General features: G+C 39.0%; 1 protein-coding gene across 2 annotated transcripts in view; it reads right to left on the bottom strand.

The window, feature by feature from the left end:
- The window catches only part of NAALADL2 (N-acetylated alpha-linked acidic dipeptidase like 2), a 499,849-nt gene that overhangs the window by 390,261 nt on the left and 91,804 nt on the right, over positions 1 to 17,784 (bottom strand). The window contains exon 3 of one of the 2 annotated variants that reach the window (XM_049803241.1): positions 9,535 to 9,613. The exons of the other annotated variant lie outside the window; for it this stretch is intronic. The gene's annotated coding sequence lies outside the window, so the exon portion shown is untranslated. The remainder of the gene's footprint in view (positions 1 to 9,534; positions 9,614 to 17,784) is intronic. 2 annotated transcript variants of the gene reach the window in all.

Genomic DNA, 17,784 nt, shown 5'->3' on the forward strand with positions numbered 1-17,784 from the left:
AGCAGTGCAATTAAACAAGTGCATTTTAAAAATGTGTTTGTTTTACTAAAAAATCTCTGCACGATTTATTTCTACCACCTCTATTCTTGATGAATCTTGTAGTTATAATTGAAAGCAAAGGATAAATCAAATGACAAAAGTAAGCAGCTTAAAAAAAGGAAAGCAAAAGAGCGAGGGAACGAAAAATGTTTTTCTAATATTTGTCGGCAAGAGAGCTAATGCTATAAATGCTAGCTAATACTGAACTCCATCTTGCACAACTAAGAAGTAAATCTTACTATTCTAAGATCACATTAGGAAGCACAGAGCCTAAAAACCTCATACAGGGGATCAAAAGCTGATCGGGTTAAAAAAAAAAACAAAACACCATTTTAGCCTTACTCTAGCCTTTTAGAGAAAGTACTTCTATGAAACACAAAAATGGGTGACCTTGTGTTTAGATTTTGGCAAAATGAACACTCATCTCTAGATAGATCTAGCAAAGCTGGGAAGAGGTGTGGTTTAAGTAGGTCAGCTTGCATCCAGCCACATAATTAAGCTTTTATAGCAAATATACTCTATAAAATACAGTGATTTAATCTGGAGATGGATTTTTGAGCCAATGAAGACTTGGACTCTGAAGTATCTTCTACCCCAGCAAATATAGAAGAGCCAAGAAGAATCTTACGTGTGAATCTTCAAACAGTAAAGATTGTTCCAACACAAGAGCTGTAAAAATTATATATATATATGTATATATAAATATATATAGATGTATGTATATGTTACAAAGAAGCAATAGCATGCTAACAGATTACCTCACTTTGTGGGACTGCCACATAGAGCAAGACAGCCATTTTGTGAAATGCCATGAGCTGCAATACGTACACCCCATCGAGTGCTACGAGCTGGCGAACAGTTCCCTCCCAAATGAAGCAAAGCAACAAAACTCAGCCTTGTCGTACCATCAACCAGGCTAAACAGCAAGTCTCTCTCTGCATGGGAAGTCTGACAAATGCTTTCGATACGTACACACTTACTGACAAATGAGGGGGCATATCGACAAGAAGTTGTCACTAAGATGATATTCCTACACCCGTTTCTTGCTTTTATAGCCAGGAGACTTGCTGCCTCCTTGTGCCCGGTGCGGTCGTCTTCTGAAGCGACGATAAGCTGAGTAATCGTAGAAAGCAGAAAGCTTCAAGCTTTCACCAGCAGAAAGCTACCCACTTTTTTCCTATCACTTCTCAGTTTTCTGCTACTTAAAAAGCGTTAATCAGCCCACAAAGGAGTGCAGAACACGGGAACAAGACAGCTTTTTTTTTGGTGCTGACAAGCTGTTAGGTGAGCGCAACCTCTTTGATCCAGCTGCACCGTGCAGCATGCACGTATACATGCAGGCCAACTTCAGCACACCCATAATTTACCATCTCTTCCCCTCCAGTGAGACACTTCCACATCACATCTGCTTAAGCCCTCTGCAGATAAAGCACATCTCATAGTAAAGCACATTTCATTAGTTTTTAACTACTCTGCAAAAATCAGAGGGGTAGGTGATGCGCGCTTGGACTATACAAACTGAGACTCAGATTCTAGCCTGGCACACCTTCTTTGACAGCAGGGCACTTGAATTGTGCTTCAGACTGAATAAATTGTTCCTTTCTTCCAAACTAGTTAGTTCAACTATTTACTGTAAGTAACTCCCTATGTAAAGCATTTCTAGTATGGAATAACACACTTCATCGTTGTTTGCACCTCTGAATTATCTATGCAATACTCCTAAAGAACAGAATGAGCTATATTTTTCCAGAGAGAGTAAAGGCAGCAAAATCTTATTCTCCCCAATGGAGGGGGGGAGGGGGGGGAGGTTGGAAGATAAATGATTTTTAGATTAGCATTGTTTTCCATTTCTCCCCAAATCTGCAATAAAGTTTTATTTTTCCCAATTCCAGTTGCGGTGGTGTACTCTTGGAAAACACAGCTGTTGGCTTTATATTTACTAGTATGCAGTTATTGCATTGCTTAGTATATTTTCACATAATTTTTTTTAATACAGAAGCAACATAGGAAATGAGATCTAAAAATACATTACCCATGCCCCTTTCTCCCTGCTTACACACCAGGCACTTGTTTCATATGCTTAATCAATAAATTGTCTCCATATCTCAGACAGGGTATTATGTAAGGCAAATAAAACAGCATAGAAGCCAAAATGAAGGATAAGTTAATTCTGTGTCCATAATTAAGGAAAGGAATCAGAACCTCACTTGCAAACAATGCTCATGGTACACAAAAAAGTTAAAAAATTAATCTAAACAAATTTAAAAAGTCTTTAACTCTTGCCTGCTCTGGGTTGATATTTCCTTGTCTTTTTCTGTTTGAGTCCTATAAGAAAAGCAAAAGCTCAACGAATTACTACAGTATGAGGCAGTAGATGAAAATTAAAGAAAGCCCATGCAAAAGTAAGTTGAAAGTATCAAAACTGTCTGACTTAAAGCATCATTTTAAAACACAACTTACATAGTTTAGTTTTTCTTAACCAATGTTCCAATGTAACCAATGTGTTAATAGATTAATAATACTGAAATTTCATAAGACACTGACCAGCAGGTATTCCGAAAGAATGCTGAAAACATTTAATATGTTCCACTTGTATTCCTTACAAGAGCCGGCCAACAATTATTTGAAGTTTAAAATTATTTAATTTGGTTTTAAATAAAAGAACATTTTTGGTGATATTACAGAAGTTGGCCAGACTTTTTTCAACAGCACTGCATGGGACAGATAGAGAAACTGCCACAATTTTTTTTAAAAGAACTTATTGATCCTTACTTATTTTCTTGGTTCAATTATAATAATTTTTAAGGTATTTTACCATCTTAGAATCTATCATAGGGAAGTAAATAGCCAACAATTTGGACATTTTGGACATTGTGAGAGACCGAGAGAGTTAATGTCTCAAACATTGTGGTGGGGCAAGTTGTGCCTAGCAAGGAATCAGAAGTGAGAAGCCGATCGGCAACGGGAGGGCATGCCGGAGGACGCGCAGCTCCCTGTTCTGACGTGCTGAGCAGGGCAGCTCACCGTGCATGGCCAAACATCAAACAAGGGTCATGTCCGCAGGGAAGAAGCAGCTACTCCCCAAATGACCCCCAAGCCGACCAACCCATTTGCCGAAGGTTCTAGAAGCACAAACCATGTATGACACCTAGTTAGCCTAATGAGTTTGAGTGCCCGCCCGAAGGAGGGACAAGGAGATGATAAAAGGGCACGAATCGAAGCCCCACTTGTGTGCACCCACTGGAAATGGACTCTTAGGCTAGCTGGAGCAACGCTGGACCCAGGACCGGCGAAATCTTCCTCTTTTTCTTCTTTCTGTCTCTCTTTCTCTTTCCTTTCCCATAATCCCTACACCCCATCCCTTTAGACATAAACCGTTGATGAAGTCTGGGACTAGGAGCAGATCCAGCCGCCCCTGGGCTCCTCTCTGAGAAGTCTGGAAAGCAAGGGGGTCTGCTCTGAACCTCCTGACTCAACGGGACGGTCTCCTGCTTTTCTTCCCTGAATTGATGTCTATGTGATCACCACGGGTTACACGGTTTACTGAGGTAGTTTCATGCCAGCTCCTGTTGTGAGAGACCACACCACCTACTGTTACGCCTTCCAAGTTCAGGTTCCTTCTGGCATGAATAAAAAGTTCAAGTGATCATTTGGTGTCGTTTCACCTTAATTTAGCCCGAGGGAATTCCGAACTCAACAGGACCCCTCCCTGGTCTGTCCACCACGGGTTGTGACAGACATGAACACAGATTCGTCAATCTTAAATTTGCAATCTTTTCCTTCGTTGATATAGTAGATTAAAGCACACCTTCAAACACTTGGATCCAAAAGCTGCCATAATTCTAGTGCAGTACGCAGTTCCTTCAATCATGGCGGTTACGTTTAAGTTAATACAATTGTATCAGCAGACACTTAAACATGCAGATGATGGGAAATAGTAATCTTACCTACAGACCAAAGTTGCCCTTAAGAATACAAGTTACCAAGTAATACAGTCCAGAGCAGTTCACCCAAGCTTTCCCATGAATCATCATAAGCTACAAAACATTTCTCAATACGCTGCAGCAAACTTAGGGCTAAGTATAAACCATTAAAAAGATAAATAGTAAGTCAGAAGCTACAGTTTACAACATGAAGAATGAAGGAGGAAGACCATCTTGTTAGTGACAATTGCCTTAAGGTTTTGGCTACACAAATTGAAACATTTCCAACCTTTCACCTGATTTTCTATCTCCAATGACAAGGAAGTAATTTCATGCCGTTGCCTGCTGCTATCTTGCTTCTGTGTGTTTACATGGGGACAGAGAGAATAGACTGTGCAGAAAAAGAAGTTAGATGAAAACACTGATTTTGTCTAGATTATTCAAAGTCTGATGATTACAAAATATCCAGTAAACATAACAGATTTCTTTGCAGCTTCCATTAAAACATTTCCATACAAACACTCGACATTTTGACAGCCGGTCAGGTTTCACAATACACCAAATGCTCTAAAAAGGTTCAGCCTTAACAACAACCATTAACAAAAACACTGAACCCAACAAGAAAAAATGGAAGCAAGCATTTTGCAAGTGACAATTGCTCTTACCAGTAGGAGAGAGATTTTTTTCTTTTTTAAGAACTCCAAAGGTAATACAATTGCAGATGTACACATATTGACCTCATTTTTGCCTGGAAGAGAGAGGCACAAAATGGCTAGGTAGATCTCCTGTCCAACAATTCAAAACAAGAACCCAACCTGTTTCCTACAGCTTTGACCTTATCGTTAAGGCACCAAAGCTGTTCTCGAGAGCCGAAAGGGCTGAGAAAATTACTTCCTCTGGCAATAGCAAAACTACACAGCCTATCATATTGTGCAACCTGGGTCTGCAAGCCAGTTGCAACTTTTTCCTTTGTAATTATCTCCACAGGAAAGAAAAAAGTTATAGTCCAATATTCACTTAATGATAACCACCTTCATGTGGTAATGTCCATCTACTTCTCCATTAAGCCCTTCTAGAGAACACCAAACTAACAAAGGCCACCCTTCATCTCCCTAACGAAGTACCGCCTACGTACAATTATATCGCAGCAGAAATCTACAGTACAATCTACAGCTCATACTGACACCTGTATTGAAAATTCATTTGAATTGTCATTAGAACAACTTGTACAAGGTCAAGTCTGTCATGCTCCTCAGTGTACGCACTTAGTTTGCAGCCTGATATCATTCCATGTAAGAAGGGAAACAAAGTAGATGTGTCAGTGCATAACTGTGTTTCAACAACAAAAAAAAGGCAATCTTCTCAAGGTTGCAATTATAAAACAAACCCCAGCTCATCATCTTTCAGCCTTGAGCGTATCAATGGTCATTTTCAGAGGGCTCTCAGGCTAAGAAAACATAACTTTACCTGGAATTAGATCCAAGAGCTTGCAATTTTAGGCAAATCTCTTACTAAACACGGCTCGCATCTTGAAAGCGTAATAACTGCACGGGACAGAATTCACAACATCTTTTGTTTCTTTATCTAAAACACCTGATTTGCTTCCATTCTTCTTGTGTTTCTTTTTAAAGAATGAAATACATAGAGACAAAACATAAAATATACAAATCTAGCCCAGCTATGATAATTACTGAGAATAAAGTATGCAAAAAATGCAGAAGTCAGTCTTGGTGAGCTCAAGAGATGAGCCATTTGTCAACTCCTATGTACTGACAGGGGACCTCAGCCCATCCTCCCCGTGTTGCCAGGCAACCATTCCTGTATCCTTAGCTGTATTCATTAGCCATTAACCACCATCAGCTCCCTTTCTTTTCTCCCTCGCAGGCTCCCACTCTCGTAGACTTGGGGGGGGGGGGGGGGGGGAGTTAAACAAGATCACTTTCTTTCTGATCAGAAGTTACGTTCCGAGTTTTAATAGCTAATAGATTTTAGCCAATTCACACAATTCCTATAATTGCTTTGTAGTGAAACACACAGCGTGATTATAAGGTACAATTCTTTTAGTAAGAGGGCTCTGTTAAAAGTTGACATTAATAGAAATCTTCTAAAATGTCTATTATTAGACAGTGATGATCTCACGCTGACAGTACTAAAGTGTCCTTTGAATTTGTAAAAAATAAAATAACAGATGACAGCTTTTTTAACTCCAGAAGAATGGCACTGAACATGACGAAATGCTATTCTAAACCTTGTCGAGATAAATAAAAATCAATTGATCTCACAAGTAGAAATGCACGATCTTTAATGTATTCCATGGAAACAAAGCAGTACTTCAACCACTAGAGGTACCGATCCACTGTCCTTAATATCAACATAAACATGCACCACCTCCAAAGCAGCAGTTTTCCTGCCTGCCCATCCTGAAGCCACAGGTTAACTTCCACTTGCAGGCAACTAGCAGGTAAGTTATGCAGCCATAAAGAGAGCTAGACAACGCAAAGGAAGATGAAAACTCTTCCCCTCCCGAGCCCCAGGTTACCTTCAGCCAGAGCAGCTCTCATCCACCTCCTCCCATTGCAGCCCAAGCATCCACGTGGCACAGGGGAAGTGGCAGGGCCATGGCTGAGGACGGAGGGGAAGGTACAGCTCTTTCGGCAAAAGTCCGTAGTTCTATCGCCTTAACGCTACCATCAAATAAACCTGTAATACATTCTTGGTATTTCAGAGTCTTGTTAACTTGCTAGCTTCCATGAGAAAGAACTGACCTCCTCAAGTGAAGAAAAATATTAAAATATTGAGAAACTTACTACAAAGCACTAAAAAACATCAAACACTGCAAAATCCATAATTATAGAACAGGAAAACACAAGATTCCCAGTGCGATGTTGTGCAGGTGTCTCTTAAGCATACAACTAAGAAGATGCATTGTCTATCTCTCTTTTTTTTCTTTTTTTTTTTTTTTTTTTAACTTTTGAGACCACCATGTGAACATGTTTTCAGGTCTGTTACCCATCACTGGAGAAGGAGCTTGATTAGAGATTATTAGGACAGAGACCATGAAGACGACTGTAAAACACCCTTACAAAGAAAAGGCTAAAAGAGCTTAATGTGATATTTATATAGAAGTTAGGGTGTGATTAACTAGCAGTCTAAATAATTAAGCCAGGATCAGAAATATGATAGCATAAGGTTTCACAGGTGAGCAGGGGAAAAAAAAAGTGCTATTTTCAATGCTTCAAGCCAATTCAGACAAATTCAAGAAATAAACAGGAAAAATGTTTTCCAACGGTGTAATCTGTTGGGCAATTTTCCAAGAATCATGACAGCTTTTCCATCACCGGTATCTTCAGGATTGGAGGCTTTTGCTTTAAGTACAGTTACAGAACACACAGAAATAATTATTCCAAGGAAGGCCTACTGCCTCCAGACAGGACAACCACATCGGTTGCTCTAGCTTTGAATTATTCCATGGTCTGTATATAGCAACTGCCAGAGGAGAAAAAAACACACTATAGTTGACATGAAGAACTGATAAGAGAAGGAACAGTGCTATCACCCGGGATGACTACTCTCCCACAATTCCTTTATAAGGCTCCTGGGTGTTTTGTTATACTTCATGAACCAAGACATCAAAATGAATGAAATTTAGCAAAGCATATGTAATGCACAGAAACAACTCTATTGTCAAAACACTAGATGATGGAGACAATTCTACAGCATGGAAGGAAACATCCTGACTACTACTGTCTGCTCCTTAGAGCACAAAAGCATTTGTACAGACTCACGTTCCAGATGAAACTTCTATAATTTGCACCCGAAGTATATAGTGCAAGAAAAATGGATTTTATGTTGCCCATTTTATATTATAATTACTTTAGTATAACAAGCATAGTCGTGCCTATTTGCTAATTAGACAAATGCAATACTGATCAATCTCTACTCTGCCAGATTACTTAAATATTTCCTCTCTGATGCCACAGTCTAATCGAGACTTTAAAACTATTTAAACCATGAAACCATCACGATACAACTGAAGGAACTGCTGAATTTATTTGGTAGCATCAAGAAGGCTGAAGAAAGAAAACACAAGAATCTGAAACTGTTCTTGCTGTGACCACATGGCCCAGAGGCATCGGGAGAGACCCCATCTTCAGGAACAGCAGCCTCTCCGCAAGCCCAACCCTCCATACACCAAGGTAACCGCTTACCATGCTTACGGGAAATATTTGAGTATATAGTGCAGATACCTATCCCGGCTAGACAGAGCTACCACTCTGAACTACTGGGAAATGTATTTTTTTCCTTTTTTTTTTTTAATTGTGACCAAGTTCTACAAGCATGTTTTTGCAAGTTCTAGAGTCAAAGTATTTCATCATTGCAAGCCCTTCTGTCTTGATCTGGTTCTAGAAGCACCGACCTGATCTTAAGGGCAAAACCTGGGCCTTTAAACCAAATACACAACTGAATTTATTGTGCTGCCTGGAACTTGGTTTTATGGCAAGTGCCAGTATCACAACCCCTAATACTAGGGATATGAAGCAGCATATGGTTTCTATTATGCCTAATAGCATTGGTTAAAATTTGGAGAAAGTGCCACTTGAAAATAACACTTTTTGCGTACAGCAATCTCACCGATCCCTTCATCTGCAGACACAGCAGGGCAAGTAGATCCAAAGAGCTTCAAACGCTGAAATTTACCCATTTCGAGTGATTTCAACAAATGAATAAGACATAGTAAACAGTCAAACAAGGTATGGACATAAAGGACTATTTAGTAAAGATTAAGAATACTTAGCTATACTTGCAAGTAATTCACTGTTCATAAAGTTATTAAAATAATTATTTCCTGCAATGGTTTCACAAACAAAACAAGCTGTTGCTAAGTCTTACCACGGAACACAGCAAGTTAAAAAATTCTGGAGGAGGAAGACTAAAAATAGGCAGTGTTAGAGGATACATTTTCTACATACATGAGAAATCAAAGTGTATACATATATAATGAAAGTTGTAGAGTGCTGAAAATTAGTCTGGTTTGGCTTTTTATTTCCTACAGATATTTAATTATCCCTTCGTCATTTTCACTGCCTTGCTCTCTATACCAGGAGTATGGTACCACGAAAGTAAAATTAAGAACAACAAAAATGTGAATTCCCATTCTAGCAATTTTGTTTGCAACTGAGCTCACGAAATACAGAAGCTAGAGTTGCAACCTGATTTTCAATTATTTATACTTTGCTGCCTTTGTAATTTCACATTTTCCATTGAATTATAGTGATTTCTCCTTCATATGCATATTCAATTTTTAGACAAAACAGACACTTGCCAAGGCAGTATGTAAGACACATAAGCATTCATGCCACTGACTGTCATTTGGCTTAATTACTGAAGCCTACCCCAAATTATTGGCTCATGCTTACACTTTATTTTGACTAAATATTAAGTTTTGCAACTTAACTCCTTACAATACTTTCTTTCTCTGTTCTGAGCACATAATATCCTCACGTTTCTTTCAAACAGAAAAACTATGAGAGGAAAAGTTAGAAGAGGTGTTTGATACAGTTTTTTCATTTACCTTAAAGCCAAGATGGGATGAGTTTTGTGGAGACTTTTTCACGAAGGCATATTTTCAATCTGGCCTCTATATTAACTCTCTGCAAAAGAGGAACACATCACATTTTATAATACCATTCATTGAAATAGAAACCTAACCATTTGCAATGATGTAACTTGTAAATATAAATAGAAGACTCATTTTCCTGACACAGCAGCAAAGTAGAACATATTTTTAAACACGCTGGTAGTTATGAAGTATTTCTCTCATTTAAAGAAACGAAGTGACTGCCAAAAATGTCAAAACCAATGTCCTCGCATCCAGCAAGGTCTGGTTCATGAAGCAGCAGGTTCATATGCAGGGAACCTGCGGTAGTTCTACTCTACTACAGAACACTAGACAATAAAGAATTGCCTTGTTTATCCATCAGTAAACTAGAAGCGTTCTTATTATCAGAAAACCCCTTACATTCCAATCATTTCAATTTTTCACCTATTTCCCACTAGCAATCTCATTATCATCCACATTAATATCCCTCCTTTTTTTAATGAAAAGCAAAAGGTGCCAGTGTGTTCCTTCCCCAAGCAAAACAAGGTAGCTCAGTACATATTTAAACAGTCTCTGTGTATATCCCTGCAGTTCAGTACTAATCAAAGCTTATTATAAAGATTCTACAGATAAGTCCAGTAATAACCCTCCATTGCTGCACTACATAAATTATAAAACAAAAGGGAAAAAAGGATCAATAGTAACCACATTGTGCCATTGTAATTTTCTGTAAACACAATTATATCAGGGCAACAAAGAAGTTACCTTAAAAAAAAAAAAAGAAATAAAAAAGGCAGGCGCTGCAGCTTCTTTTCCAAGGCGTCCCATCGACATCCACACTGCAGAACCCACTGGGCTCCTCCAATACTCTATTTTGTAGGACCACAGCCGACACTCATCCCAACAAACAAATAATGCACTGAACTAGCAGGAGTGCAGTTTCTGTCTCCCAGGCACTAGGTTTTCATATAACTTTTACTGATCCAACATATCGGCTGTACCAGCCATGTTGAAACAGGCTTCCCCTTATGCAGGTAAGAAGGTGAGAAAGAGTGGTTGAGAGATAGGTGGGCTTTGGGTGGGGGATGAACTGGCTTTTACATCTTTTCCTAGGTATGCATTCAAAAGTCTGACCAAAGTTATCCTTTAAATAATGGGGAGAATAAAAGCTGTAGAAGAAAATTTTAAAAGACATGTTTGAATTTGTCATCTGGAGATAGATTATCTTTTAAAAAAAAAAAACCTACCCGCAGCTGATGCTACTTTAACTATTCATACTTCAGTTGCTGTTGTAATTGCCTTCAAGGTAACCCCGCAGAGTCACAGTTCATAAAAATGAAAGAACAGGAAGACAGTCCCTTTATCATTGTAGATTTGAACCCTGCCAGAGATAAAGTAATTTGGGTTGGGAGAAGCCTAAAAAGTCATCTGGTCCAACCCCCATTTAAAGCAGGAATAACATCAACATTAGATCAGGATGCTCAGAGCCTTGTGCAGTCATGTAAAACTAAGAGGAAAATACCAGTCCTAAATAGATTCATGTTTTGCCCTTCAGAGACCCGGTCCCCTTTTCACAAAAACAGTTGACAACAAACTGAAGCAAAGCAGCAAAAATTTAAAATGAAGTAAGGATGGATTTACTGAGTTCCAAAAAGCACGTTTCCTTGACAGTCATAAATACAATATTGTACTACTTTTCTGCAAAACTTCACCTTGAAACTATACAAGCCCATGGAAGCACACATTACAGTTACGGTCTTACTGGGCAAGATTTGGGGGGGGGGGGGGGGGGGGAAGGGAGTAAAAGCAGTCCTTTCCCTGGATCAGAAAAAAGACTTATTTGCTCACAGGTCTCAGATAAAAGCTTCACATTAAAACATTTTATCTGTCTTACAGTTTTACTGCTCAAAAGATGAACTGTGAGATTAAATCCAACTTTCTATTAAGCTCTAGAGATAGCCACATGCCATGCAACTCATAAGACTTTAGGGTTTAGACATCCATCAGTAACAGATATTGAATATATGAGGGAAGCATCTCAAAAAGGCATTAACACTAATAGGGCTTACATATATGTATCAAGGGAAAAATAGCCGCTAAGTTATGATACTACTCAGTCATGATCCAGAGGTACAGAAAGAAGCCTACTGTACAATTCCAAAGAATTCTGAGAGATTCTCCGAAATTCACCAACTTAGAAGAATCTTGGATTTCTTCTAAGCATCTACTGAGAAGAAAAAAGGGAGACAAAAGAAGGTCAAATCATAAACTCAAAGTCAAAAAGATTTTTATGTTTTACCAGTTGGAAGAACAAGCACAGGGGCAAATTTAGCAGACACAGAATGGTTTCTCTTTTTTGGAAAACCAGAGGAAAAAAGAACACAGTGAACTCTTCCACAGGCTACAGCTAGTTGTCCAGTCTTTTGCATTTAGATAGTCACAGCATCATTTAAAACATGCAGAACATTTTAAGGTTTTTCTGTGACTGTGACTAATAACTGCAGGATCTCACTCCCCTGCATCTGCTAGATACACAGTTAAACAGAGGACAACACGATTTGTTCATTTACGTCGTAACAATGAGATTTGGGATCAGGGAACTGAAGACAGGTCATGTTTCAGTTTTCCCCTGTACCATACAGAGACACTTATTTCATGACCGACCAATTTCCTCTGCAGACATGACTATGTTCATAATATACTTCTAATTTTTTGTCCATGCCACCTGTATCTAACTTTTAAGCAGGTAGCAGAATTACCGATAACAACTCTGAAGTAATGTAGGTAGGCAAGCACTAGCCCAAGGAAAAAGTTCCTGTTCCCAAATCCCAAAGAAATTATTCTCTCCCCAGCAAAGTATATTTTTGAGAAGATAACCATGTTTGCTGGGAGAGAAAGTTGCAAATTAGAACAGAAATCCAATTTGACTTATAACTCCTGTGTTTTACGTAAGGCTTAGAATTCAGGGGCTAGAGAAGGCGGGGAGAGGAAGGAGGAATACAACTGCTAACGGATTAGATGTTGTCACTTACGATCCATCATCACACTTTCTCAGATTATGAAAATGAAATTTTCCCAGTAGTACATTTCATGCTTGATAGATTACAGATCAGTTTACACATCGAAAATTGGAGCACTTGGATTTTACAAAAGTTCAGGTCTTCCGAGACCAGCATTTATTATATGGTTTGACACGAGTCAAGAGAAACATTCAGCAAGACAATGCCAGAGATGCTTTCAGGCAATGAAATGGGTGAAGTCACAAACTCCTTAATGATCACTTCACCAAGACTGAATTTAACACTTTTTCCTTGACTATACAGCTGGCTCAGAAAGGTCATTAGACTATTATATTCACCGTTATGTAGAGCAGCACTATACACATGCAAAGTTTCTATAGCAACACTTTCTTAATTCACTCTTTAAGCAAAACACCAATTAGCTTTTTATTATAGCCAATTAAAAAAATCTGCACACTAATTGACAACCTCTCTACTCAGAATTTAAACTTACGCAAAAGAAAATTGCAGTGAAATTTTCTGTGGTAATAGCTTACTTGCTATTCTTCCTTCTTAACAGAACAGTAGATTATTCCTGATAGGGCCTGAACATTTATTTTCAATCTAAAATGTTTAGGCACACAGAAGTAACCTATCCCGATATGCCTTAAATCTTAGTAGGGCCTGAAGATTACAGGTTTCAGAAAGGCAACAGAAATGTGATCAACCGGCTTATTTCTGCATTGCAAGAAATTGGGCACAGGCCTGTGCACCTGGAGATCACAGAAGAGGCAGCTAGCAAAATGTTTCTCTCTCAAAGTATTTTTAAGCATGTCGAGCCAAGGGAGAAAGATGGCAAAAAGTACTAAAAGTCAAATTCAGTAGGGCAGCAGAGACATTTTCATTTGCTTCTTAATACTTATTGATGGTTTTCTCAGATGTCTTCTACACAGCTGGTGATGACAGCTTCTTTGTATGCCGCTTCAAGTAGCAAATATCAAGATATATTAGTCAGAAAACAGTCAGTGAGCACAATATAAAAAGAAACACTTCATGATGCAGAGTATCAGGAGAAGTAATCAACAACAAAAGCAAAACTGTCCTTCTCAGTAAGATGTTCTGCAGGAAGCTCAATAAAAAACATCATTCCCCTTACAGTTCTCCCATGTGATATGTCAGGATTCACCTTACTCATAAATAAATAAATACACACAGAACAAAGTAGCAGATGGCTCCTCTGACAATCCTGGTATGCCCCAATCAAGAATTAATGGTGCCTGAGGTATCAGTAGGTCTGCTGGTTCTTAAGGGCAATCTACAGAAACTACTTCTATTCTCACCATCTTATTTACTCACGCTGTCTTATACTGCAGTATTAGTATAGAAACTTAAGGCATCTGACAAGTTATGTGGAGACACAATAGCAGTAACCAAAAGAGTTTCCCTTGAAAGGCTGAAAAAAGAAAGAGGGGTTAGAGTAATCTTTCGATCCTACCACTGTAGAGGAGAGAACAAGGTATTTCCACATGTGCAAGAGACCACTATGTATAACCTTGGAGATGCAGAAGTTGCTGCAGCACGAGAAGACGACCCGCTCCAAAGTCAATAGGGTCTGGAGTACACCGGTGGGCTATGTTGTAAGCAAAGACACCAGAGGTAAGGGACTAAGGTTAAGCAACGCAGCTACAGGCTTTTATTCTTTGTTCTTTAGAGAGGTAAGCTCCCAAACACAGCTCCCTGAATTGCCAGAATATAGTAGCACGCTCAAGCTCAAAAAGCCTTCCAAGTGCAAAGTCCCCGCTACTAGATGCGCAGCTCACCCTGCTGAAGAGAGGTTGTGTTAGTTCAAGACACAGTACGCAGGGTTACACGCACAGCGAGTACTAATTGAAACTAATGTCATCATTTGTAGACCCAAGACTTTGAAGATTTCTCCTCTAGTGAACCCCTGCTACCAGCCCCTCACCAAACTACGTGACACCTCCGCAGCGTACATCTCTGCCTTCCCTGCCCTCGAAGGGAGGGGAGCAGCCCACGTCCCAGCACGAGACCTGGCGGTCACAGTAAGGCAGTAGTGAATACTTGAGAGTACCAGAGCAAACGAATTAGCTCTTTTCTCCTTTTTCTTTTTTTTTTTTTTTTTAAGCTTTCTACATTGGCATTTCAAGCCGTTTAATCTTTCAGCTAGCGGGTCCACCCTGCCAATTACGTATTACATGGACAGAGTGTATTTGAGGAGAAGGTTTAGGGCAAAGTTTCAAGGCAGCTGGTAATGGCAGAGCTGCTTATTGGCAGCAGCCAGGATCACCTTCAACTGCTCCCCGGGAACCTACGTTCCCAGTACCAGAAGGGCTCCGACCAGCGACAGCCATTTTTTAAATACACCATCACTAGGTATCATCTCTTCCTTAGTTTCTTCTCCGATTTGCTCTTTGCCCAGTCAGACTGCCCTGAACAGTCACGTTCATGTGGTCAGGCAGGTGGTGTGTGATGTGAAAACCCTTGTGGGAGTAAAACAACAAATATGATTTCTGGCAGTCTCACCCCTGCCAAGAAAACACCTTCAATGGCCTAAAATATGAACCCAAGCCAGCTGTGCAGCCATCCCAGTCTTTGCAAAAGCAGACAGTTCACAAATCAACACAATCAGGAAGGTATAAGCTTCTGCTGTGTATTTCCTGCTATTATGATTAGCATTCAAAGTAACTTCATTAAAAGAACAATTTACACATTCAGTTGTAGTTAAGAAATACAGAGCTACATTCCACTTTAAGACTCCAGAAGCAACATTTTCTTCTTTGATTGATTTTTTTTTTTTTTTTTTTACTGTTTTGCAGAAGGGCTTACTGCAATTAAATTGTCTTTGTCTAAGCATAAAAGCTCAAAATATTCTGTTATTTCCAAGAAGTAATGGGATGGCTTTGTTGCATATCTAAATTACTACCCACTGTTATGACCTACCATAGAACTGAAGCAGACTAGAACAATAGCCTAAGCATCATTGCGAGAATGGATTTTCAGAAGTTTTGAAACACCTATTTTGACTCCTTTCATTTACTTTTCTGATTTTGAAACACATAAAACACAGAAGCATGATTGCAGTAAATCTTGATAACCACCATGGATTTCTCCCACTCTCTTAATAAAGAAAAGTGTTTCAGAAGAACCTTCCATCCAAATATATCTTTCCAATTTCTACACAATCCCTGTGTAGGCAATAATACGCACCCATACAACTGGATGAACGGAAGAATTTAAACAAAACTATAATTTTCCCACAACATTGTTCAACCTCTGAAAAGAGTTGGCATTCTCAATCCAAGGTTTGAACACAAAACCTGAAAATGACCGTACAAAAGAGTTTTCTTCACATCTTCGTGAAGGAAGAAAAGTATCAACTTGATGAAGCTACTACACTTCAATAATGTGAAGTTATTACCCCCAAACCTAGAAGAAACCCCAGTTTTTATTATCATCTTTGAAACAATTAAAACATTATCCAAATAATACTATTTCAATACTGTTCTAATTCTTGGTACTCCATTAAAGATTTACAGCAATATCTCTGACTTGCAATCAGATCAAACAGTAAATACTGAAAAGGTTCTCCTTTCTTTGTGCTGTCATTATTTCATTTACCAAAAGTCTAAAAGTTAGGGGTAGATTCAATATTTCTTATGAAACTTCAGCCTCGGATTCACAATTGCCACATCTGTAAACTCTGAAATCAGAAACCCTGAGCAAAAAGAACACGAGAATGCTATGATTACTACCCAGTTCTCAGACCACAGCATGACAGAGACATTATTGCCTCCTTTCAATCTTCATAAGGTCTTCCAAAACTCATGCTTTTTTAATCAGGCAAAACAAATACAACAAATCTCCAGTCTTGCTACTGGAAATGGCCAGCTCATACCTACAGCTGATTGTCCTGGTTTCAGCTGGGATAGAGTTAACTGTCTTCCTAGTAGCTGGCACGGTGCTATGTTTTGATGTATCTATTTTCCTATTTTATCATTTCAAAGTTAAGTTCCAAGACCTAAAGGCATGATAGATTAAGCCTGGAAAAGAAGGAAGCTTCTCCAAGGACCCCTCCACCTAAGAGTGAGAAAAATTTGGCCAATTAAAAAAAAAGAATCAAACACTGAGGAAACTACAATTAAAAGTTTCTGTGGAGGAGTAACACTATTGAAACAACCCAACCTATCACCCCCTTCCAATTTCTTCCATCTAAAACTTCCAGAAAGCATCTAGTCATAGTACTACTTACATCTTCTTACATTACGGGTAGAGCAGCATATATTTATATTATATGTATGAAAAACATCAATACATGCAATTCAAATCTCAGCGGCACATACAGTTTGATAGATATACTGCTCCAGCTAGTGCCAGGGTGCAGCTGGGAATCAAGAAGCAATTTCAGTGCTACCACCAACCCTTGTAGCACGTGATGCATCCACTCTGCATCTCTGGTCCTCAACAAAGGGCTGGAAGAAGAAAGAGCCAGTACAAGTCACTGCATGGAGAGAAACAGAACCTACGGTGGCATTGCGCTTTCTCTTCGAGATAACAACTCCCAACAGTTTGTCTTTATATATTCAGAGAAAAATAACTAAATATCTACCACTAAAGGGACAAAGATGGCTGGTTTGAATCAAAAGAGAAGGCCAAAGAAACTGAGTTTAGTTACAAGGGCCCCTAATAACAAGCAGCAGAACACCATATCTTTTTTGGGTAGAAGAAGCTGTTATCTACCTTCCCTGCTCCTAATGGGATTCCCCGAGGGCTCTTTACCAATTTCAAAAGGTCAGTCGCTGTCTCAAGAGTGCTTCTTGTCAGTGTTAAAGACACAGTCTAGTTTTTGATACTGAGATAAAACAAGTATTTGCTAGTTTAGACCACCACAAACTAAGAATAAGGCCCCCTGCAGTATTTCAAAGCAGCAAGTGCGTAACGCAAGATAACCAATGTAGGGTAATATTCTGAAGGAGAACAAAATAACTTGTAATGATATACTCGGTGATAGGTTTCACTTCCAGCCTTGTCCAAATTGCACTAAGTTTGCAGAACTTCTGTCGATTTTAACAGGTTTTGGAATATGTCCTTTATGTCCTCTGAAATTATATCAGGAAAGTAGTATCAGTTTATCAGGTTTAGTGGGCGCACACACACCATATGTTATCTTTAAGCTTCTCTCCTTTAAGGAGAGGGAAGGTTCATA

This window comes from Accipiter gentilis, chromosome 6 (genome assembly GCF_929443795.1).
Source record: "Accipiter gentilis chromosome 6, bAccGen1.1, whole genome shotgun sequence".
Taxonomy (NCBI): Eukaryota; Metazoa; Chordata; class Aves; order Accipitriformes; family Accipitridae; genus Astur; species Astur gentilis.